Source organism: Brachycentrus maculatus, unplaced genomic scaffold (assembly GCF_059751285.1).
Source record: "Brachycentrus maculatus isolate JH-2025_06_01 unplaced genomic scaffold, ASM5975128v1 h1tg000172l, whole genome shotgun sequence".
NCBI classification, from domain to species: domain Eukaryota; kingdom Metazoa; phylum Arthropoda; class Insecta; order Trichoptera; family Brachycentridae; genus Brachycentrus; species Brachycentrus maculatus.
The window spans coordinates 569,628-595,655 of record NW_028280925.1 but is presented as its reverse complement, the minus strand read 5'-3'; the positions used below and the strand labels follow the sequence as shown (position 1 = coordinate 595,655).

At 33.5% G+C, this 26,028-nt stretch overlaps 1 protein-coding gene across 4 annotated transcripts in view; it reads left to right on the top strand.

Moving 5' to 3' along the window:
• mrj (DnaJ heat shock protein family (Hsp40) member B6 mrj) overlaps window positions 1-26,028 on the top strand; it is a 139,145-nt gene that overhangs the window by 42,842 nt on the left and 70,275 nt on the right. The gene's annotated exons all lie outside the window — the stretch shown is intronic.

Here is a 26,028-nt window from a genome sequence, read left to right as displayed (position 1 = left end):
TCCCCTATTAATAAAAAGAAAAGGAATGTTGATGAATAAAATAAGAGGCATAAATAATATAAATATGAAAAAAATTATGTTGTTTTATATCGGGACAGTCCCGTATCTAAGGAGGGGACGGTACCGTTCAAAATAGGACGTTTGGTTACTTTATGCATATCGGATGTTTTCTGCTAATATGGTTTGTTCGGTGATATTAAATAACCCATCATCTCCATGAAGAATAAATCATGTTCAAATTACTTTAACGACGAGTATGTTTTTTTGCTTGATTTTTATGAAGTATTTTATTTTATTGTTTTTAAATATTTTTTATTGCCTTGCAGGTATATATTTTCCGATAATAGATTTAATTACTTTATGGACCATTCTATCTTAAGTTGATTATAAGGTCGCGGCGATATCGCTTTCTAAAGAATATCATACCAGCGTTATCCGTCAATCTTTCATTTTAGTTTTGCATTAATCTTACTATTTTTATGACCTTTTTAAATATGGTATTTCGAAATTGAGTTTTCTCCCGGCCAAGTTTAAACGTTGAAATTTCTGCTAATGAATTCGCCGACTTCAAGTCATTCATTATATATTTTATTCGATTCCATTTATTAAGTAAACTTAAAAGAAAAGATTTAGAGGTGTAATAAAATGCCTTTTATGTTTGATGTAATTAATAAAGGTCTTTACATATCAAAAACATATTTACAGGACGTAATTTATATTTTTTCTCAAATTGTTTCATTTCGAAGGGCTTTTTCAAACGAAGATTTCGTTTTAAAATTAGCGATAAGTATGTAATTTAAGAAATAGATTATAAAACTAAAAACAACGACAAAAAAGTGTAACAATACCGTTACGATTTTTTTCGCACATTCAACAGAAGTAAAATGTGGACCACTTTTTTTAAGCTGAACTTGATAGTGCTGAGTGTCAGTCCGCATATCGTTTATCTTACTATTACCTTCCTTTTTTATTAACCCTCCCTTCCCGGTGTTGTGTACCTAGTACACATTGCTTCTAATAACCATAATATCTCTATAAATATAGTAAATATAAGGTTAAGATTTTAGGTATTCCTTCGTAACATATTTACGCATTGATTTAAAAAATAACATTAATAATAAACAGAATTTGTCGGGTACGTCGGAGGTATTTTGTGAATATTGGAAACAAATTCGCGTATAAAAAGCGCATGAAGAGTATACGGGAACCGCGAGACTATATTCCCATCTCACTCTTGCATACTTACACTGTGCAAGCGTGAGGAGCTCAAAGCTCAATGTTCTCTGGCTAGCTAGCGAGTTAGCGCCGGTAGCTCTTGAGCTTTCGACAAGAGTGGACCTATGCTTGGTCCGTGAGCGTTGGCAGATGGTTTTTTAAAGTTTTCAGAAAATAAATCTCAATTACTATAATTTTTTACTTCATTTATAATTAATTAAGGGGATTAGCTATGAATGTCCGTATTTTTCCAATTTAAAATCACTAATTTTTTATTGTGTAGTGACTACCCATCACCGGGACGCGCGTTATATTTTAGCATCGGAAGGGTAAGGTTAATATCGTTGGATTATTATTTGCATATAATCTTGCTTCGCAAATAATCTCTTCGTCAAAGAGTCGATTAGATTTTATGAAGCTGTTCAAGTGTTTAAAACAATTTTCTTGTTGAAGATCAACTAAATTATGCTACGACGAATGTATTTTTTCGTTTCTTTTAAAAATGATTTTGTTGTTTTGTTTTTGGTCAATTGATTGACACTTCAATAAGTTTATTTTTAACAATCTTATCAATATTGAATCAGAGCCATACAAAAGAGTGTTTGAAAGTTTGAATACAATACCACAGTATTTTTGGTATTCGAGTCTAGATCCTAATCCACGTGTGGAAATCTAACGCGGCTGAATAATATTCTGAATTAATCTGTAGACAGGTTCTTAGCTTTTAATTGTTTTTTAATTGTAGTTCATCACCGTGGCGTTGGTTTCTCACGTCAATTTTGATGGATATTGTTTTACTAGATTGTTAATGATGTCATGCTGACAATACAATACCGATCGAAATGATAGAGCAACAAATCTAACTTGGCAAAAAACTCGTTCTTTGAAATATGACTTGCCTCGTTTTATTTTTGCGCTTGTCTAAATTTAAATTGCAACTCATAAATCTATTTCAATAAAAATATAATTTTTTTATTCATGTTTAACTTGGTAAATGCCACTATTTCTTAAAATCTTTTGATTTTAAGAAAAAATGGTTAAACTTAAATTAAAAAAATAGATAGAAAGATTACCACAAAGGGACTGCCGAATCAATTAATGAAAAAATAAAAATCTTTGTTTGAACGCTAATTTGAATACGCGTTTATTGTTATCTAAACAAATTTAAAATTATATTTTTTTTTACTGTAATGGCAGCGCCATCTGTTGTATGTGACCACCACACACGCAATATTAAACATTGCTCATGGTTGATAGCGTGCTTCTTGACGGCTGCCAAGATATTGTATGACCACAATTATGTTAGAAATGTGTGCCTTCTAATTTCTTAGTTTTCCATGTAACCAGACTAAGCTACAGCAATGCGTCGTCGGGTACAGCTAGTAAATTTATAAATATTTATATTTAAATTATTATTATTATTCCATATTACTTATGTAAAGTAAACAATGCATCGTAGAAATCCGGTTCACGCACGCACCTCGTGTGTCTACCATGTGCACTGATATTTTGAAAAACAGTGTGGGCGATTTTCTTTTCACGTTAGTAAGGTTTTGATAGAGAGTAGCTGCGATCTTGTTTATGAACTGTTAATTGTGTCTTGTGTAAAACGTTACAGATGTTTTTACCATAATAAACTCGTTTGTAGAGCATTTCCTCTTAGCGAGCGTAGGCATTCTGTGTCGTGAAATTTTTATTTCCGTATCCGTTTTGTGATTCCGTGTGGAATTTGCGTTTTCTAACTTGAGTAAAATGGTTCATCACAGTTTTATTTTTTTATGAAAATACTCCTTTGAACGCCGTCCGCTTCTGGACGGTATATTTCTTCCATGGAATACACATAAAATCCAGTAGGAGAAATAATCCTATAGGTGCTACTAAAGCTTCAGATGTACATATATATATATATATATATATATATATATATATATATATATATATATATATATATATATATATATATATATATATGTACATCTTCATCTTCAAACCCCTTATCCGCACCCCAATGGTGCATAGGGCACTGTATCATATAAACGCAGTGTTATCTTGATCGTTAACTCATGAAGGAAAGGTGATCAGGCTTCCGCTTCAGGTACCAGTCCAGGGTAATATTGAATAAATATTAGAGTGAATAAATCACTTATATTTATTTGACCCCACCCCCCTGGGAATCGAACCCGGGACCTTCAGAACGGTATTCGAGGGTGCTGACCATTTATATATATATATACATATATATATATATATATATATATATATATAGAACTTTCAAGAATTTGAGTAGTGTGGTTGTCAATAATGGGTAGAATTGGTGAATGTTACATATGATCACTTAAACCAGTCTATGACGATCGTCATCCCCGTATATGCCCAGACTTCCATATTCTTCTTCATCTTTGATGTGATGTCAAAAAATAATATGAAAAACAACTCCGTTCATTGGAGATAATCCAGATTTGTGAACAAGTGTATTTGGACACACTCAAAATGTTGTAGTTCTATATGAATTAGCCAAATATCCTTATTATTATATTTAAAGCGTGCTATATATTTGATGAGATACAGATAATATTAGTGAAAGAGTTCAGGGTACAGGCCATTACCACTATGTGGGAGAGGAAATGAGAAGAAAGAAGATGAAAAGGAGAATAGCGGCAAAACTTGACGTTAATTAATTTGAATTCTATTTCAGGTTAAGGTGAACTGAATGATTATGACCGATTATATTTTTTGCATATTCAAATTAAGATTCGGTTAAAATATTTTCCTTATGTATATTATAACCTTGTGCACATTATACGCTTGCCATTTGAGTGATTACACATTTAGATTGATGGGATCAAATAAATATCTGCGTCTATTGAAAGTAATATTTATTTTACATTGGGTTTGACTCTTGGGTTCGTACATGATAATGCACGCGATGCAGTCATTATGCAATGGTTTTAAAAATAACATCTTCATTTCATAACTCTAATTGGTAATCTAAAAGATATTTTCTACGAAAACAAGAAAACTTAAAGTTCAGTGATAAATTTTACTACTACAGTATCTACTCAATGAATTAGGGCCACGCAGAATTTCACGCAATTTCTCAATTCAAACAGGAATAACTCAGAGAAAACCTTAAATAAAACAACATTGAATTTTATTTACACATGAACACTTTATTACGCTTAAATTATGCATATATTTTCATATGAATATAGTTAGTATTTAGTATTTCCACCTTTGGCAGAAATAACTGCCTCAATTCTTTTTGGCATACTTAAAATGCACTGTTTTATTATGTTTTTTATTTCTTCGTCTTCTGACCAATTTTTTTGAATATTTTTTTTTTGACAGTCTACTGTCGGATTTGGAAATGAGTAAACCTTATTTTTTAACATGCTCCATACGTTTTCTATAGGATTAAGGTCCGGAGAATTTCCAGGCCAGGGGAGCAAAGGCAGATTTTTGTTAGACAAAATTTTTATTATTGATTTAGCCCGGTGGCAAGGTGCCCCATCCTGCATGAAGGTGTATGGACTTTCTGTTGGGTCGAGTGTATGGTAGAAGGGCAATAAAATTCGTTCGAGGACCTGCTTATAGGAATTTTGGTTCATTGTTCCTTCCACGAAAAACAACGGCCCAAGTAAATTGTTAATAATACATGACCATATCATTGTTGCAGGGGGGTGTTTGATAACTTTTACCACACAGGCCTCATTGTAACGTTCCATTGGTGCTCTCCTGACGAATCGACGGCTCTCTGTCACGGCTTCTAACCGGCACTCATCACTAAAGATGACCTGAAAAATAATGAAAATTTAAGTTTAATTCAAATATATAAGTTTATTTACTAAAATGATATGTTGAAAATTCAATTTAAATAAATACCTTTTTCCAATCATCTACCGAGTAATTTCGATGTAGCCTGGCCCATTTTAATCGATCCGCTTTCATTCGTGGTGTCAATTTTGGTACTTTTACAGGGCGCCTGCATTTCAGATTTACTTCGTAAAGACGTCGCCTCAGTGTTGATACCGATATATTTATACCCTCTTCTTCCAATTTTATTTTTAATGTTTTAACTGATGCACTACGGTTTTTTAACGCACTTTGAACGATTTTTCGATCAGTCCTCGGTGTTGATTTTCTAATCCTACGACAGTTCTTTCGCCGATTGCTGGAGGCGGGTGACTGATTTTTTATTGATTTTGAAATTCTGTCCACTGTTTGATGAGAAACGTTTTCTTTTTTTGAAATTTCTCTATTAGATAGTATTCCTAATTTCAGTAGCACTATAACACTAGACTTTTTTTCCTCAGAAATGTCTTTACTTTTTCCCATTTTGTCTTTTTCAAAAAAAACACTTGTGTTTACAAAAAAAAATTATACTTTATGAACTAAAATTAAAAATTAAGTTTTTTTCACAAGACACGATAACTATATAACCTCTCTGAACAAAACAATAACCAGAACTCAAGAAACTTCACTAATAAATAAGATAGGACTAATTTTTGAACTTTCAACTATCTGTCTACCTGTGCTAATTAGGGACCTTTCTCAGAAAAAGGGTTTTAAATTTTGTAAAGGCTTAAATAATCCAGGTATATTTTACATATTATTGAAGGTAATATACATGATATTAGATGTCGATAGAAAACTTAAAGTATTTATGTAAAATAAATATAATAATCCAAAAGATTTCAGAGTATTCAAAAAAATAATGGGTGGCCCTAATTCATTGAGTAGATACTGTACTACTACTACTACTACTACTACTACGACTACTACCACTACTACTACCACTACTACTACCACTACTACCACTACTACTACCACTACTACTACCACTACTACTACCACTACTACTACCACTACTACTACCAATACTACTACCACTACTACTACCACTACTACTACCACTACTACTACCACTACTACTTCCACTACCACTTCCACTACTACTACCACTACTACTACCACTACCACTACCACTACTACTACTACTACTACTACTACTACTACTACTACTACTTCTACCATAACGCCGTTTCACCGCAGGGGTAGGCAGAAAGGATGGAACGCCACAAGCTTATGTCCTGACATACACTCCTCGCCTCCTTCACATCCATACCTATAAGCGTGTTTAACATGTTCAGAAGGTTAAACTGTATTTTTATTTTATTCTTATTTTACTTGGTAAATACGACTATTTCTCAAAATCTATTGTGACACGTGTTTCGTTGCATTCCGCATCATTTACAAACATATCAGAAAATAAAAAAGTAAATAATTAATTATTATTTGGACTTATAAAAACTAACTATCAAACTGATATTTCTTTTTTCTTCTTCATTTAACTCTTATCCGGACTCAATAGTACATAGGACACTGCGTCGAATCGACGCAGTGATATCTTGATTGTTATATGATACACGAATAAAGGCGATCAGCCCTTTTCTTTAACGAATGTAAAAAAACATCTTTTTTTTCCAAATTTCATTTCAATTCAGTTTATTTATTTGCAATTAACATACACATCACAAACTTAAAATTTAAGGCGTATACATTAAAATCGAAAATATGCAAGAATACTATTGCTAAAGGTGTAGAAGAATCCTGCTTCGGAAAACTCCTACTAAAATATCACTTAACGAAACGAATTGGGTTGCATTTATACTGCTTTTAAGGATATACATAGATCCTGATCGACGGCCATATGCTAGAGAATACGATGATTTCAAAAAGATAAGGTAGATAGAATACAACAAACGATTCTACTTTTAACATGTTCAGAGAATACAGGCAATGTGTAATGCAGTTTCTAAAGTAATGCATTAAATCTGTAACACCTTATCTCGGCGCTTGTTTACATCGGATGTCATCACAACTCGCGCTAACACGCGTTTTCCTTGCATCACTACTGCCTACTGACTGACACACTTTGAATCCCGATCGATGGCCGCAGCCGATCGGATGATTATTTTCAACAAATCTACTGGCAACACTATAGTCAATACTACACGAAATGTGACGTAGGTATGCGAATTCCTAGTAAAGGATGGTTTCTCGAGTTGCATTCGCATTAGCGCAGTGCAAAGTAGAATGTCTGGTTTAATTAATAAACTGAAATCGTATGCAACTTTGTAAGTGCAACAAGTGTGTTATAGTTGCCTAACTACCGCGTCTGTTTTGTTTCATTTACTAAATACATTGTTGATTTTTTTAAACATTTATTTCCCATAATATATACAATATAAATTTACAACATTTTGAGTGTGTCCAAATACTTGTTCACAAAATCTGGATTATCTCCAATTACAGGAGTTATTTTCATATTATTTTTGACATCTCATCAAATATGAAGAAGAATATGGAATATTTACATCTCACCAATAGATGTCTCTAGTGAAGTTCTATTGATTCAAGAACAAGGTTTCTAAATTGGTTCATATATACAGAACTTCCAAGAATTTGAGTAGTATGGTTGTCAATAATGGGTAGAATTGGTGAATGTTACACGTGTGTAAAGTGATCACTTAAACCAGCCTATGACGGTCGTCAGCCCCGTAATTGCCCAGACTTCCATATTCTTCTTCATCTTTGATGAGATGTCAAAAATAATACAATATAAATTTTTATTTTATATACAATATAATTTTATTATAAGCTTTTGGCTACCACACCTTCTTCTTCCTAGCTCCATCCCAACTTATCGTCTTTTTAGACTGTTGGGGTCAGCTTTCGTCGTCCTCAGGTTGTATGTAGGCCCTTCTATCATAACGTCACCTAAGCATTTGGTTACAATCCTGGAAGACAATATTTTTTTGAAAAATACTTTTAAAATATTTATTTAATAAATATTAGAGTAATTTTTACTGTTACCTGGAGCGCAGGACTGATCACCTTGCCTTCATATAATTGACGACTTATTTAACATTGCATCAATTTGATGGTTAGTTGTGTTTATCGGCTAAAAGTATATGGTATTTGTAGGTAAATGTAACGATTTGGAGGTCCTTACCAAATCGTTACATTTCCATTATAAATTATTTTAAGTAATCAGGGATTCTGGTTTGTAAAATTGTTACGTTTTGGTGCGATTTAATGATTTCATATTGGTTCAACTTAGGACTGGTCACGTTTTGTCGCAACTTTAATTAATATTTCGATAGAATTACAGTAAACAGAACAGATTTGCTTTTAAAGGATTTTTTGTGCAATATTGGAATTGTAACTTTTTGGTGAGGATCTCCACAAATATCTTCTCATGAAGTATTTTTTTCATTTAATTTATTTTGGATCCCTGACTGGGTTCTATTTTATTCATGTCAGGCAGCTGGTTTGATTTGGGTATAGGCAATATATTGCCAGGACCTTACTCCAAAGTAAGTTGTGTTTATCGGCCCCATGTGTATTTTATTATGTCCTTGTGTATTATAATGATGGATTTCTCAGTTGAAATATATATGTTACATCGCGTATAGAGTGCCCACAGACTCTTTTCACGTAACGTCTGAATGGACTCGTGAGACGAATCGAGGTTTGTTTTTTTTTGTGTTTTTGTCCCCATCGGAGACAGGTGATATTGGCAGCCACGCTCGACACGGACACCTCGACCGTTTTGCGGTTCCGCATCCACAGCTCCGTATAATTTCGTCGAATCGGCGGTTTTAATTCCATTCGACATTGAAATTTTAATGTAAATTATATTACTGACGACCGAATTGCACGCAGAGCGGTGATTTCTTTTTCTTCTGTTTTCCGCCGTGGTACTTTGTACTTGAAATTTACCGCTCTCGTTAATTTGGTGCCCTATATCACGTTCGCCTTTTTTATTGCCTTTTATATTTTATATCTCTTTTGGTTTCTAAATTTCAATTTCAAGGCGGCGAATATCATATTTCAACGTGTCGTAAATATTGTATTACCGCGGTACGACAAATTGATCATATAATTTTTATTTTATTTTATTTGGGATTTTCACAGAACAGTTACATCAAGTTATACACGTATACGAGTATTACAAAACAATTATTTCTAATGTTCTAATAAAAAAATCTATATTTGTTAACATAACTGGAAGAGGGACGGGATTGAAGAAAAGGGGAAAGAATCAAAGATCAAGTCAAAGACAAATTGTACGTAACAATAGAAACACCACGGTATCATTGTCGAATTATCTTAGCATTGACTGCGTCGAGTTGAACAAAATACCCGCATTCATTACAACATTTTGAGTGTGTCCAAATACTTGTTCACAATATCTGGATTATCTCCAATTTCATTGTTAACCAATTTTGATGAACAATAATTACAGGGACTTTGTTTAGAATTTGTTCTACTTTATGGAAGCGCTAAGGTGTCAGTTGCCCTGGTGATTCGACTGGTAACTCTAAAACATATACGTTCCAGCAATTCCGGCGAAGTGAACAATATTTATTTAATTGCCATTTGCTTTGTAGAATTTCACAAACTTTTATGTAACAGACTAGCTCGGCTGTCCAAACTCAAAACACAGTAAGGGACATTTTTTGTAGTACGTTTTTTTTGCATTTTTGGACTAAGTAGATGCTACTTAGTCCAAAAATGCAAAAAAAAACGTACTGCAAAAAAAATGTCCCTTACTGTATTTTAAGTTTGGACAGCCGAGCTGTACCCGGCTACACGTTGCTGTAGCTCAGTCTGGTCAAATGGAAAATAAAGAAAATAGAAAGCGCAGATATCTCACATGTTTCAATTCAATTCAAAGTGACAGCAGCTGTCAGCACCACTATGTCCGTCATAAGCAATGTATAGTATCGAGTGTATTGCTGTTGCATTCAACAGATGACGCTGCCATTTTTGTCAAAAATCTGTTTTTTAAATAAGTTAAATCATTAGTTACAACAAAATACACGCATATTCGAATGCAACGTTCTGTCAAAATTTCAATACAATTCTTGAATAACTTTAGGAGATTTAAGATTTTGAATGAACATTTTTAGTTGAATATACAGATAATGAACGTCATTTGCCCCTAAATACGTATTTACGCACGTTGTTCAATTTTCCACGTTTTAATTTTTTTGAATACTCAATTTTGCGACTATCTTAATGAATCGATATTCTGGCCTTTTCCTATTTTTAAAATCTTGGCTTCCAACCAAACCGAACCAGTTTTCCTACATAAAATTTGATTTTCCTTTATTACGGTAGGATATAAATATTTCCCTATTATTTTTATGGTTCGCTGACATTGGAAATGCTTTTATCCTGAGTTCAATAAACAGTTTAGCTTAGAAGAAGATGATTATCCTTGCTTTTACGAGCTTTCGCAATCGTGGCTCGCTCTTAAACGATCTTGATAGTTATTTTATATTATTTTTGACATCTCAATATAGATGAAAAAGAATATGGAAGTATGGGCATTTACAGGGCTTACTACTGTCATAGGCTGGTTTTAGTGATCACTTTACACACGTGTAACATTCACCAATTCTACCCATGATTGAAAACTACACTTCTCAAATTCTTGAAACTAGTAGTATGTCGAACCCTCTTCTAGTGGAAAATGACAGTCCGTCTTCTCCTGAGGAGTTTTATCCCATCAATGAGCAAATGCTGAGAAGTTCCTGATTGGCCCACACTAGATTATCCCTCTTGTTCCCTACACAGATTTTAATAAAGATTTATATTTTTTTAGCTAGAAGAAACAATAATCCACTTCAATGATCTATAAACTTTGTACATAATCTTCTTACCCCTATCCGCACCCAATGGTGCATAGGGCACTGCATCGTATTGACGCAGTGTTATCCTGATCGTTACTTACATGAAGACAAGGTGATCACTCCTCCGCTTCAGGTACCAGTCCAGGGTAATATTAAATAAATATTAGAGTGTAAAATCGCTTAAATATTTATTTTCACCCCACCTGAGAGTCAAACCCGATACCTCCAGCACGGTAACTAAACATGGTCACCATTACACCATGGAGGCGAAATAAATTGTAAAATAGTAAAAAATATTTTTAAAAAACACTTCTTTTTCAAATTTAAATATTACGATTGATGGGAAATGTTTGTTATGGGTTTAGTTCAGGCGGATATAATAGCCAAGGTAGGGCAAGGCAATAAATGCAATTCCTATCTTAACAAAAAACGGTCGCAAAGGATCAGTCGAACGGGAACACGTGACATTTACAGTATCTACTCAATGAATTAGGGCCACGCAGAATTTCGCGCAATTTCTCAATTCAAACAGGAATAACTCAGAGAAAACCTTGAATAAAACAACATTGAATTTTATTTACACAAGAACACTTTATTACGCTTAAATTATGCATATATTTTCATATAAATATAGTTAGTATTTATTATTTCCACCTTTGGCAGAAATAACTGCCTCAATTCTTTTTGGCATACTTAAAATGCACTGTTTTATCGTGTTTTTTATTTCTTCGTCTTCTGACCTAATTTTTTGAATTTTTTTTTTAGACAGTCTACTGTCGGATTTGGGAATGAGTATACCTTATTTTTTAACATGCTCCATACGTTTTCTATAGGATTAAGGTCCGGAGAATTTCCAGGCCAGGGGAGCAAAGGCAGATTTTTGTTAGACAAAATTTTTATTATTGATTTAGCCCGGTGGCAAGGTGCCCCATCCTGCATGAAGGTGTATGGACCTTCTGTTGGGTCGAGTGTATGGTAGAAGGGCAATAAAATTCGTTCGAGGACCTGCTTATAGGAATTTTGGTTCATTGTTCCTTCCACGAAAAACAACGGCCCAGGTAAATTGTTAATAATACATGACCATATCATTGTTGCAGGGGGGTGTTTGATAACTTTAACCACACAGGCCTCATTGTAACGTTCCATTGGTGTTCTCCTGACGAATCGACGGCTCTCTGTCACGGCTTCTAACCGGCACTCATCACTAAAGATGACCTGAAAAATAATGAAAATTTAAGTTTAATTCAAATATATAAGTTTATTGACTAAAATGATATGTTGAAAATTCAATTTAAATAAATACCTTTTTCCAATCATCTACCGAGTAATTTCGATGTAGCCTGGCCCATTTTAATCGATCCGCTTTCATTCGTGGTGTCAATTTTGGTACTTTTACAGGGCGCCTGCATTTCAGATTTACTTCGTAAAGACGTCGCCTCAGTGTTGATACCGATATATTTATACCCTCTTCTTCCAATTTTATTTTTAATGTTTTTGCTGATGCACTTCGGTTTTCTAAGGCACTTTGAACGATTTTTTGATCAGTCCTCGGTGTTGTTTTTCTAATCTTACGACAGTTCTTTCGCTGATTGCTGGTGGCGGGTGACTGATTTTTTATTGATTTTGAAATTTTGTCCACTGTTTGACGAGAAACGTTTTCTTTTTTTGAAATTTCTCTATTAGATAGTATTCCTAATTTCAGTAGCACTATAACACTAGACTTTTTTTCCTCAGAAATGTCTTTACTTTTTCCCATTTTGTCCTTTTCAAAAAAAACACTTGTGTTTACAAAAAAAAAATATACTTTATGAACTAAAATTAAATATTAAGTTTTTTTCACAAGACACGATAACTATATAACCTCTCTGAACAAAACAACAATCAGAACTCAAGAAACTTCACTAATAAATGAGATAGGGCTTTTTTTTGAACTTTCAACTATCTGTCTACCTGTGCTAATTAGGGACCTTTCTCAGAAAAAGGGTTTAAAATTTTGTAAACGCTTAAATAATCCAGGTATATTTTACATATTATTGAAGGTAATATACATGATATTAGATGTCAATAAAAAACTTAAAGTATTTATGTAAAATAAATGTAATAATCCAAAAGATTTCAGAGTATTCAAAAAAATAATGGGTGGCCCTAATTCATTGAGTAGATACTGTACTACGATAACATTGTGTTGTGTGCGATGTGAAGTGTGTACCGCGAGGGCCAGTGGGTATGCAGCAATTGTAGTATGTAGTGGCCTAGTTCGGTGTACCGTGACCTAACATCGGAACTGCCCAGTGAACTCAGCATTGTTCGGAATGAAATTGCCATTATTAGCTATAAATCGAGACTCGGAGAGCCGCTTTTATATCGGACCTGCTCATTCGAGTTTCACCAATCGGTCAGGTTTAAGCCCATCACGATTGAGTTGTTTTTATTATTAGCAACTCATAATTCATGGAACTCGTTCTTTCACGTCGGTCGGAACATCAGAAGCAAAAGTTTTCGGAGAGTAATGTATCATATTATTTTTAACATCTCATCAAAGATGAAGAAGAATATGGAAGTCTGGGCATTTACGGGGCTGACGACCGTCATAAGCTGGTTTAAGTGATCACTTTACATACGTGTAACATTCACCAATTCTACCCATTATTGACAACCACACTACTCAAATTCTTGGAAGTTCTATATATATGAACTAATTTAGAAACCTTGTTCTTGAATCACTAGAACTTCACTAGAGACATCTATTGGTGAGATGTAAAGAAGCTTTTTATTATATAGAACTTCCAAGAATTTGAGTAGTGTGGTTGTCAATAATGGGCAGAATTGGTGAATGTTACACGTGTGTAAAGTGATCACTTAAACCAGCCTATGACGGTCGTCAGCCCCGTAAATGCCCAGACTTCCATATTCTTCTTCATCTTTGATGAGATGTTAAAAATAATATGAAAATAACTCTAATTGGAGATAATCCAGATTTTGTGAACAAGTATTTGGACACACTCAAAATGTTGAGTAATGTATCTATTAAAATACAATTAATGTTTCTATATATCGAGCCTAAATTAGTTTTTATACGGTTTAATAGCCCGGCGATTTCGGACGGTTGAAGTTTCAACGTTAGTCGTTGTAATTTGCGGTTACGGGCAGATATTTTTATCAACGCTTTTTTTTCTTTGTTGGTCTGTAATCGATATAAGCGGCTAATTACGGACGAAAAATTCGTGTCACGATTACATTTGCATGGAACGTAATTATCCGTGAATGGTGCTATCCTACATTGTAGTTATAGGTTAGTACTTATTTACCGTTTGCAGTTTCGCCTGCCGATGTATGAGGAATCAACCTTCGTGTCCGCATTGTTCTTGTACCGTCATCTCGGCAGATTATAGGTTATATAGTACGTTAGCGCATGCATGTATTGTCCTTCGTAGCCTCGTATAAACTGTCACGCTACGCGCTAAGCTGGCCCCGAAGCCTGGAGCTCCGGAGGGGGGTAATGATAGTCAAATCTTGTCGCGTTCAACATGAGAATGGGAGTCGTGCTGCCTCTCTGTCCAATTATCGCTCTCTTACGAGACAACGCCGTAAAATGGTCTCCTGGACATGCCATCGACGCTAATATGTACCTTTGTCTCGAGTGTGTACTTTTATAGTGACACTATCTACTATCTATAGCAGGCCTGGTCAACCCAAATTGCGCCCCGGGCCGCATCGATGACATAAAATTTTCCTAAGGGCCGCATACAGGCAGTACAAATTAATTTTTTTAAATTCACAACGAATTTCATACTTACTGATTTTTTTGTAAGTATTTTAAGTAATTTGATTGCAGAGGTAATCAGAAAGTACAATCAGGGTAATTGTGAAAAAAAAACATTACAACAGCCAGATGTGAGAAGAAAACACACATTGAATGTATGAAAAAATGTAGCTGTATAATATTTTTTTTGTTTTTAATTTTCACGATCATAATTATTAATTTGGACACCTAAATCAAACAATATTACAAATTTTATTTGAAACAAAACCAATTTATCAATGGCTACACAGTGCGAGATTTGACATTCTTTTCACCAGAATATATGAGAATATATGGTAAAACAAAAAAAATATGAGGCGAATGTTAGTGGGTAAAGAAGCAGAGGAAGACAGAGAAAAAAATGGCACGATCAGGTATGCCAAATACTTGAAAGTGGTCAGGTTAGGAGTCGTAACAATCGGTGGGTATGTATATGAGGAGATGCATGAACGTGGAAGAGGCGAAGAATGTTTGCAAGGACAGAGTGGTGTGGCGCTCTATTCTCTCTGCCTACCCCTGCGGGGAAGCGGCGTGATGATTAGTTAGTTAGTTAGTTAGAATATATGCATTTCATGTTATTACAGAAATTTGATTGATTTTAATGAAACTGTAAGACCCGATATTTAAAATTCGCCATACATGACCGCGGGCCGCGGGTGAGCCACCGGTGATCATAGCCTCCGATCTGGGTTCGGTTACTCGATAACTCAGTACAGCGTAGTGATAGGGATTTTATCTGATTTATTCAGCAATTTTTTTTACCTTTATTCGAATTCATGTCCAACGTTGGTCGCTTTCGAAATGACCTCAATATTATTTCCCATGCTTAATTTACTTCTTCATTACACAAATATACGCGTGGACGCCATAACCAGATCCTCCGATTGCGACCAGCGTGCTGTCCACCGAAAGTTGAATTTTCCCACAGTTATCTACCATAGATATCTGCCATCCGTTCACTGTCGTTTCCGTCGCAAACATCTTCGCGATACCTACTAATTAATGTTATTCACATCTCAACCTGACCCCGTTTGTAATTTTGGATTCTGTTGATACTGTATTTATGTGCTGTATGTATTTTTTAAACGTATTACATACATAAGTCACATATATAATATTCCCTATGTGTAATTTCCGTTACTCATCTTGGGACATGGGATTAAGGTTAACAAGACAGAAACACAAATAAGAAAGTTTAAAAATAGATAAAAAATTAAACAAAACCAACACAGGGCAAAATATAAAACAATAAACGGGTATAGTAAATAGGCGTATGAGAAGCACGTTTAAATATAACTAATCACTAACACAAATATCTTTTCATTAAGTATTTTTTCAGTTCATTCATTTTGGATCCCTGACTGGGTTCTATTTTATATATGTCAGGCAGCTGGTTAATTTGGGTATAAGCAGTACATTGCAAGGACCTTACTCGAAACTTAGTTGTGTATCGGCTCCACACGCATTTTATTATGTCCTCGTGTATCGTCGGGTATAAGTTGCTAGTACCGCATCCGCAGCTTAAAAGCTCAGGTAGGATATTTGCCATTTGCGCGGGCCAAGATTCGTCACCCGAGGCCGGTCTATTTATTACCCGAGACTTGACTGAGTACTTCCACTGTTCTCGTACCCGGTTATGAATGGCCACACTGAAACGTGAAAAGTGAAAATACAAAGATTGCGTAGAAGCACAATCTTTCAGCGCTCGCTTAATTACTTCGAGCGTACATCGCTCACTCCTTTCAACAACGTCATATATCAAAAATCGTCAATTTTCAGTTGTGCATATTTTCCAAATGCCCAGAAAATGTACTATATCCCAGCAAAAGCGGCATATTTTTAACTTAATATTTACCCGCTACAGGGCGGAAAATGTTGTTTTTGCATTTCGATGAAAAGGTTTGTTCAATTATTTTTTTTAAATATACTTAATATTTTTCAAATGGATAAAAAACATTCAGGTTTTACCTAAAAAGATCTGTTGCACAGTAAAAAGTTCAATAAGTGGCTTGATATTTATTTTTCAATACATTTCATTATATTTTTTAAACTTTACAAACGATCTCTTGAAAAATCGAGTTTTTTTTATTTATTTATGACGTTGTTGAAAGGAGTGAGCGACATGTGCAAAATGTAATCTCCTTATAAATGTACCCTTTGTTGCTCAAAATACTATTTTTAAATTTGCTTATATCTTGTATGTACGGGCGTCGCTTGTGTTTTCAATGAAGATGTATTAATAGGTTTCAGTTATGTGTATGTAGATTCATTGAAAATAGTTCTGGATATGGCCGCATTCTGGACCTACTAACATTGCAACTAGTGGCTGCGTCATTGTGGTTTAATGCCAAAATAACGTAGTGCAAACTTATGTCTATTTATCCGTCTGTATAAACATGGATTTATGTTGGTAAAACATGCGCACGTTCTCACTTCGCAAATTAATAAAATAGTATCGTTTTTGTGTTTATAATTCTTTCCATAATAGTATTCTATAGTTCAAAGTTACCTATCATATATAGGAAAATGTATATAAGTATTAAGCACAACTATTGTTTTCTCTCGTAAATTATTACTGCAGATGCTACAAATATTACTTAAGTATCTAGAATTGTATAGCTATATAAGGACCATCAGTCTTATTTAGTTTCAAAATGCCATAACAAGGCGAAACAACTGTCAAAAAAATTATTTATATAATTTTTTTTTAAATAATAAAATACAATTTAGTTATCTCTAAAAATCGGTGTTTGATTTTAACATTTAATATGTAAATTAAAATGGAGTTCTATAAATTAAAAGCCAAATCCATAAATAAATCGTTGAATATTGTTATATCAACCAGGCAAGGTCAGTTTCATTTACAATGAAGTCATTTAAAGAATTTCATCCGACCAATTTTAGAATTGAATGGTATTAATATGTATATAAAAATTTAATTTATATAAATTTCATTCCAGATGTTACTATCAACTTAATAACGACTGCAAAACACACTAGTTCTGTTACTATTTGAAAGCTATTCACGTAAAATCATCTTTTTAATTGACTTTTTTCTATGACCCGATGTTTTTTTCCCGCTAGATATTCGAACAAAAAGTATTCATTTGTTGAACAATAGATTTTCATCGAAACACCTATCGCGATTATCATTTTAATCATCTTCTGCCTTTGTAAGAGGTCCCATACACACAAGTACCGATTCGGCCGATTGTAAAATAGTGTATAATGCGTTCGCCTCCAACATACTTTCACTGATACGATTGTAAGCGCAGGAACATTTAACACTTCCATTGTAGTAAAATCATGTTAGTGCCACGGTCTCACGATTGTATCGTATTGTAACTATGCGTAGTATTATCGAGAAAGCGCACGCAACTTGCGATGTCATTTTTTACATCCCTTTGTGTGAATGTTCGAGCATCGTGTAAACTACTGATTGTTGTTACAATAACTTAATGGTGTTTGAAAATGATGCTAAATGCATCGAAACACGTGTCACTATAGATTTTAAGAAATAGTGGTATTTACAAGTAAAACTTAAGTTAAAAATTTAATCTTGTTTGATTTGTAGAAGTCTTATCCGTCTTAGTTCCCATTATTGAGGGTTGTGACTCTTGTGGAAGCAATGACTCTTCTCCAATTATCCCTTGACTGCGTTGCACGTAGCTCTCCAACCATCGAGGTGCCTGCTGCTGCCTTAACTTGATCGGTCCATCCTAGGAGTACACTACATGAATAAAGTGATACCTTCGGATATGTAAATATGTATATTTTTTGTAAAAAAACTTTGTTTTTTGTAGAACTATTCAAAAATTTAATTAAAGTTTTTGTAGCGGTAAGCACGTTTGGCTACCGTGAAGGAGGTCCCCAGTTCGATTCCCGGAAAGGTAGAAATAAATATTTGTGATTTTCACTCTCATATTTATTATATCACCTGAACTTGTACTAGAAGCGCAGGACTGATTTTCTTGTATTCATGCAATAAACGGTCAAGATTTCACTGCGTCAATACGATGTAGTGCCCTGTGCATCATCGGATGCTTTAGTACTTGCTTTAAATCGTTGAAAACATATTGTTTATTTCTTTTTTTCATATGTAAACGGTTGACTGAACTCTTCATGTGATAATACAACTAAATATCGGTACAAAAATGTTTTTTAGTTTTTGTGCTTTTTTTACGTGTTTACATATTTTACTTTTCAAAGTTAAATTTAGTTCTTTGAAATACGTATTTGAGACGATCAACGTAGCTTATAAATAATAATGTAAAATGTTTAAAATTACGGTTTATGTATTAACGAATCTATTGTAACAAATCATATCTATGGTATATTCATCCGAAAATTAAACTATCAACCTCTGTATTACAATGTGATGGGTCATGGGATACAAATGTGATGTGTCATGGGAGTTAGACAACTTTAGTAAACACTCAATCCTGAAACCTTGCTAAGCTGTACGTTTTATAATTATTATTATTATGGCCAAAATCTATTTTTACTATCAACCTTAGTAAATTGTAGTCATTAGTTTTAGTACAATGGCGTGAACAGAAGCGTTATGCAACGGAAAATGACCGTTTCGGGGCGAGCATTATCTTTTTTTTAGGCCAGTCATACCTGCTGTCCGCTGTACACATTTTGTTAACGATGACAAAATAAATATCACGCCTCAATTGGAGACCTTAGTCTGTTTATATATTTATATGTTTTTAAAGTATGACAACGTAAAGAATGAACACGTATAATTCTGTAAAGATTAACGTCAAAACGGTTTCCCAACATGCCCATTTCAGTACTGTTTGCGGTTCAACACTAGCTAAAAGATATCGTTTTATGTTCTAGTTTTCTTTAACGCACGTATCTTTGTATAGATTTTTCACATTTTTAGTAATACTAGTCATAAAAAAATCGGTACATTGTGTTCAAAAAATTGGGTCGAGGATCACCTGTTTTTTTTTTTTTTAAGATTCCACTATTAAGGCCTCAATCTCGAGCGTTCAAGTCAACATGCGCTCTGCCGCGCTCAGGATTGGACGTGTGTTCACGCTCTTTTTTTAAGAACATATGTTGAATATTTATTTTGTTTTTTAGAAAAAATATTTTTATACTTTTTTCTCACTCCTTACCTGTCAATAGGTCTTTTCTTTGTAAAACCATATTTGTAATTATTTCGAAAAAATCAATTACGTAAAATGTTACCTGGATTTAGAGAAAATTAAGTTGCGACTTAACGAATACCGGGCCTAAACAAAAAGATTGGTGTATTTATTCACATAAAAATATTCGATAGTTCCTTCTTTTTTGCCTTTGAAACGAGGCCGGCGCAGAAGGTAAAAATACCCTTCCCGTCCTTATGCATGATATGATTCTTATGCATTAATCGACCGATCGGGTAGAAATGCCTTTTTGGTGTTAACAAATTGGGTCGAAGATCACCTGATTCTTAAATGATATTTTTACGATTTCTCTATTAATCTCTTTATGTCGATACGGTATTTAGCATTAACTCTCATTCGTTTAAAATCTCCACCTGGGCACTCTCTAGAGTCGATTTCAAAAGAGAAAGGCCCTCTAACGACTCTTTTAAGTTTCAAAAGTGGTTTTTATTAGCTCAGGTGTTTATATAGGTACTGGGTACAGTCAGATACAGAATAGGTCCAGCTCTAAACATATCGTTTACTCCTTTCAACAACGTCATATATATAAAAAACTAGATTTTTCAAGAGATCTTTTTTAATGTTTAAAAATATGATAAAATGTGTTACAAAATAAATATCAAGCCACTTATTAAACCTTTTTACTGTCCAACAGATCTTTTTAGGCAAAACCTGAACGTTTTTTCTCCATTTGAAAAATATTTAGTATATTTAAAAAAAATAATTAAACAATACCTTTTCTTCAAAATCCAAAAACAACACTTTCTGCCCTGTAGCGGGTAAATAATATTAAGTTGAAAATATGCCGCTTTTGCTGGGATATAGTACATTTCCTGGGTATTCCGAAAATATGCAAAACTGAAAATTGACGATTTTTGATATAAGACGTTGTTGAAAGGAGTTAGCGATATCGCGGAACGAACGACATTTACTCTCACTGACAAGTCCATTCACACGATCGCTCCGCGCACATGTCGAATTGTTTCCTTTTGTGTTGGACACTTAGATGCGGTCTCGCGTGTGAAATGATTTTGCGCTACATTAGAAGATATCATTTCTAGTTAGTTACCTCGTTACGTTTGGAAGTAGTGCGTTAAATTCCCCTTTGTCTAGAGAATTGGGGATTTTTGAAGAAAATTTAACGCTGAATCAACAGGTTATTTGTATCGTGCATCCGACAAAATACGAGCCTTATACAAATTTATTAAGTATTAGATGTATGGCTTTAAGTCAAGCACTGAAGTAGGCAAACTATTTTCTCGTATTATATATATTTTATTCACATTATTGTTTAGATACATTAAAAATCTCGATATGAATAACGGCCAATGGAAACAAAGCCACCACGAATAAAATTTTGACACACTCAAAATACTGTAAGTAAAACTGTTATAAATGGGTAGAAAAAAATTAAACAAAATGAATTACTGAGATCAAGTTTAAGTGAACACCGCAACTATCCAATCCTTTATACGATCAGGTCAATAAGGAAAATGAGAAGATAATATTTTAGAGTGCGTCCATTTTTTTCTCTTCTTAAATCTGAGTTTGTTAAATTAATCGTGAATAAAATAACTGGTCAAATGATAAATTCAATTAAAACTGTAAATTATGTTTTTTAGACTCTTTTTATATGTAAAATGATTCAAGAATAATCTTTTACATATTAATATATGTAAAAAGCTTACTCAACTTAACTATAGATAGTGCCGAAAACATACATGTCAATTAAACGACATATACAAGTTTCGAAATATGTGATGTGTGGTTGTCAATCAGGGTAGAATGGTAAATATTACACGTGTATAAAGTGATCACTTAAACCAACCTACGACAGGTCGTTAATGTAAATTCCCATATTCTTCTTCATGTATGTTGAGACGTCAACACATATCAAGATTTCATGTGAACAAAAAGAAACAAAGTAATCAAAAACGAAGCTTATGTCTCGAAAACCTTCATATATTGTTCTAACATTATTTGAAATGGAAATCATTTACATTTGGAGAATTTTCTTAGTGCATAATTATGGAATTTGTAATATTAAAGATATTCTTTTACTAATAACCGATTTCGTCTCAGTAATTTCGCGACATTACTATCATCAAACTTGTTTAACTATTTATAGAAAAAGAAATATTACACGCAATGTGTATAAAGAAAATGTACACGTAAGCTGTTGCGCATTATTATAAAACTTTAGCTCAGCTCAAACGATTGTCTCCTGTGAATAGCTCTGTAGCATGAAGATTCTAACAATTAGAATACTGGCCGGATGTCAGGAGCTTCGTGTCTCGCGTTACGAATACTGATCACCTAACTATGATTCTTTATGTAAATATTGAGTACTTTGTTCATTTATGCCGCAGCATTTAAATGAAATACAAGATAAATCAATATTTGAAAAACAAAAGCATGGTTTAAAGAATACATATATCTACAACATTTTGAGTGTGTCCAAATACTTGTTCACAAAATCTGGATTATCTCCAATTACAGGAGTTGTTTTCATATTATTTTTGACATCTCATCAAAGATGAAGAAGAATATGGAAGTCTGGGCATTTACGGGGCTTACGACCGTCATAGGCTGGTTTAAACCAGCCTATGACGGTCGTAAGCCCCGTAAATGCCCAGACTTCCATATTCTTCTTCATCTTTGATGAGATGTCAAAAATAATATGAATACATATATCGCTCACTCCTTTCAAGAACGTCATAAATCAAAAAACTTGATTTTTCATGAGAACGTTTTTGAAGTTTAAAAATATAACACAATGTATTAAAAATCAATATCAAGCCACTTATTGAACTTTTTACTGTGCAACAGATCTTTTTAGGTAAAACCTGAAGATTTTTTCTCCATTTGTAAATATTAAAAATAATAATGAAAACATACCTTTTCTTAAAAATGCAAAAACAACATTTTCTGCCCTGTAGCGGGTAAATATTAAGTTAAAAATACACCTCTTTCGCTGGGATATAGTACATTTTCTGGGCATTCCGAAAACATGCACAGCTGAAAATTTACGAATTTTCATATATGACGTTCTTGAAAGGAGTGAGCGATATGTACTTCATTACGTGGTTTAAAGAGTATAGTTTATTTAATATATACTAGGAAAACTAGAAAAAAACCTTTATTAAATTAATTCTCATCTAGTTTGATGAGGTTGATCAGTACATACTCAAAGAGACATTCTTGATATCATATTTTATATTTATTTTTTTGATAAATTTTAGTAGCCAGATTTTTATTGATACCTCATCATGAATGAAGAAACCAATAACTCGACACTGGCCACCCAAGATGGGTGAAAAGCCATTAAAAAGAAGAAGAAGAAGTATGAAGAAACCTGTGGAGGTAGAAATGTGGAAGCCTGGGCATTTACAGGACTTACCACCCGTCATTGGCTGGTCGTCGGTGTACTATTCACTTACTAGTGTCATACTGCGTAATATTCACCATTCTACTAATGATTGACAACCTCATTACTCAAATTTCGGAAAGCCATATACGCTTTAAATTTAAAACACCAACTGCATTTCAGTGTGAATATTACTTTTACAAACATGGTTAATATTAGAAAAATTAACAGAAACCTTCATGTCACGCGCTTTTGATTCAGTTCCGAATTATTTAGCACACTAGGAGAAGCCTGAGAATATCATTTAAATTTGAAGAACTATATTCAAATTAATAAATTGTATGGAGGGGAAGCACTGGCAGATTGACAACTTCCCCATGAACTATAATTGATAGATTCGTCATTGTCTTTTGTATTATGAACAATGCAAATTCAAACGGGCAATTAATTCATAATTAATTTATACTGTAGAAATTCAATCGGGAACTTCTTAATTAATTTATCTATATATCTTTATATATTATATTCTTAATATATACACACATTCAAAAGATACTTATGGCACATTTTTTGTGTACTATTTTTTTATGTTTCTACCTTAACAAGTGCATGTATATATTTCGTAAGGTTAGAGTGGGTGGGCTAAACTTTCTATTATTTAATTACATACCTTATTTACCGTTTTCTTCGACCCACATAATATTTAAATCAAGTTTTACATGCTAGTTTTTTTTAATAATATTTTTTATTCACGTGTTTTTTTCGCTAAATATCTTTTTATAATTTCGTGGCGGAAAGAGCTGTTTGGTGCTAATTCTTTCTCAAGTAGAAATTGAAGGCTTCATACCGAAAAGCCTATTCGGAATTTCAAATAGCGTTAATTATTGTAAATAGTAATATTTTTTCATCATTTTTAATGTCGCACTTGTAGGAATACTGCACTCAGTTTAAACATGTAAATAACCTCCAGCAACGCGGTGTTCTTTGACCATTAAAAGGTGTGTCCGTATTTAGGGTGACTAGCGTTTAATTATTGTATATTGAATAGTTAAACTGTGTTGCCTGAGTGCGTTCTAAAAACTACTTTCAGTATGTATTTTAGCTGCTGTACTTGTACGAGTACTTCACTCTAAACAGTGAAATTGTTCAAACTATAAATAAAGAAATTGATACACTGACTACAATGTTCCAATACAGAATTTATGTAAGACCCTTTTGTAAACTGATGTTGTAAATCAATTAAGTAATTGATTCATAAAATAGTAAAAAAAAAACAATTAAAGTAGTGCTAAGTAGTTTGTTTTTTGCTAATTCCTAGTAATCACTAAATAATAAAAACATAAATAAAGACACAAGGAAAAATTACTATATTATATCCTTAATTAAGTACAATCAATAAATATTGAGTGTTAGTCCCTCTCCAAGCACAAGAGCTTAGTCTCGTTTTTTAGATAGGCACAGCTTTACTAGAATAATAAATTTTACAAGTATAAATGTCTAGTCAATATTTTTTGTTACAATTCTAAACAAATAAAATAAAATAATATATTGGTAAAAAAAAGGACGGAGTTTTCCATTTCAGCGGTGAAAAACAAGAACTTGATAAACGGCTGCTTATTTATATATGTTATATCGATTGATTCAGCAGTCACTTTGTGGTAAAATCTATCCATATCCGCATCATTTACGGTGTTTGAAAATGATGCGAAATACATCGAAAATCTTGTCACAATAGATTTGAAGAAATAGTACCAAGTAAAACATTTAAAAAAAAGTAAAAACCCACAAAGTCTCTACTTTTTAGAGGCTTGTCTGCAGTTACGATAGTAAGGTTAGGGATGGTTAATGTGAAAAACATATCACAAACTACCAGACCAATTAAAAAAAAAATCCTTGAATTTATTTTGCAATTGGCGGGAATCGAACTTGCGACGTCAGTTTCGCAGTCGAGCGTCTACCCAACAACGCCACGGCGCCTGTCAAAAATTAAAATCTGTAATCTGAAATTTGGTCACCCTAGTCTTGTACTGTGCGCGCAGGTGGTCACATCGCAGGAGTGCACTGCCGATGCGCATGTTCTCATGTGCCACTTTTGCCTAATATGCGATTGTTGAACTTAATACCCAATCACACATCTCATTTGATTTCCATTGATGGTGTTCTCCGTTTATTAGCATCCATCCATCTCTACTGTCTGCCGTTTGGTGGGCTTTCGAGCTGTTTTCTCATAACCTGAATAATCTACTATCGTCTTCCGATTTTCTTTATTTTCATCTACTCGCGCGGAGAACATTAATACGTCAGTCGGAATTAATTAAAACACACCGGAGATGAACGCGTAATTTGAATCTGAATGCTCAGATGAGTTTCAAACACAAAGCTCCAACTGATTTAGAGCGTTATTTTCATATTTTTAAAATAAATTAATTTAATCTATAATTATATTAATTCTTAATTGTTTTCTTGGAGCTCCTATATGAATAAAACCATAAACTATATTTATATCTTTTGAGGGTGATCAAATGAAAAATTATGGTCCTAAATTATTAAGACATGCATATTGTCTTCCCATATTGTACTAGCTGTACCCGGCCACACGTTTCTGTGGCTCAGTCTGGTCAAATGTATAAGATAGAAAATAGATAGCACACAGTTCCAATGTTTCATTTCACAATGCTAGGTAATGCAAAGCAAAGATCGAAAATCTACGAAACTACAATGCAATCGAAAATATCACAGAAGCACACTGTCCACCATAAGCAATGTTTAGTATCGCGT